This window comes from Schistocerca americana, chromosome 10 (genome assembly GCF_021461395.2).
Source record: "Schistocerca americana isolate TAMUIC-IGC-003095 chromosome 10, iqSchAmer2.1, whole genome shotgun sequence".
In the NCBI taxonomy this organism is placed as follows: Eukaryota; Metazoa; Arthropoda; class Insecta; order Orthoptera; family Acrididae; genus Schistocerca; species Schistocerca americana.
Genome location: NC_060128.1, coordinates 116,354,754 through 116,355,798, shown reverse-complemented (window position 1 = coordinate 116,355,798; position 1,045 = coordinate 116,354,754). Strand labels below are relative to the sequence as shown.

General features: G+C 47.8%; 1 pseudogene; it reads right to left on the bottom strand.

Annotated features, from left to right (window-relative positions):
• Positions 1–253: 253 nt before the first annotated feature.
• On the bottom strand, positions 254–371 carry LOC124552806 (annotated as a pseudogene).
• Between the last annotated feature and the right edge of the window lie 674 nt (positions 372–1,045).

Genomic DNA, 1,045 nt, shown 5'->3' with positions numbered 1-1,045 from the left:
CTCTATTCGCAATGCCTTTCGCAGACGGTAACCACATCTACAGCTGAAAGTACCTAAAAATTCCGACCGAAAAAGGCTTGGTAGCCCCTACGTTACCATCCTCAGTCCACAGGCGTCACTGCATGCGGATATGGAGGGGCATGTGGTCAGCACACCGCTCTTCCAACTGTATGTCAGTTTACGAGACCGGAGCCGCTACTTCTCAGTCAAGTAGCTCCTCAGTTTGCCTCACAATGGCTGAGCGCACCCCGCTTGCCAACAGCGCTCGGCAGACCGGATGGTCACCCAACCAAGTGCTATCCCAGCCCGACAGCGCTTAACTTCGGTGATCTGATGGGAACCGATGTTACCAGTGCGGCAAGGCCGCTGGCCTGAATGTACCTGGAAAAACATATTTCTTTGTACGTCGGATAGTTTGGGAGCTTTGACGTCCAATACTGAGATGCGTGAAACAGCGCTGTATAATGCATGATGTTTTAGTGTAATAATTCCTTACTACTAACTCTGTTCGCAACACATTTCCTAGGCAGTACCCATATATGTTGCTGAATGTACCTAGGCAAAAAAATAACATTGTAAAACTCATAGTTCAGGAGATAATTTGTGAAATACTTAGATGCGTGAAAAACAGTGGCATCATTTATGACGTTTCAAATTCTTACTTCTTTACCATTAACTTCATTCGCAACACGTTTCACATAGAATAGTTATACATGCCACTGGATGTACCAGCGAATTTGTTTTACTGTACAACACGTTGGTTAGGAGATACGGCATCATGAAAGATGAGCTGCGTGAAAATGAAGCTCTCTCTTTCCAAGCGTTAACCACGACTTGCGGGGTCTGCTGTTATGGTTAATCGGATGTGGCACGTTAATTTTAAGGGGTGGCCAGATGCCCTTCCTGTCGTCACCCCGAACCCCCCCCCCCCTCCCCGCAGGATGGAATCAGTGTACCCCAGCTGTCTGCGTCTAGTGTAAGCCCCATGGAATAGTGCGAACGTGTTTCACTTGTCTGCAAGTCGTGTAACTGAGGCGGAACGTGG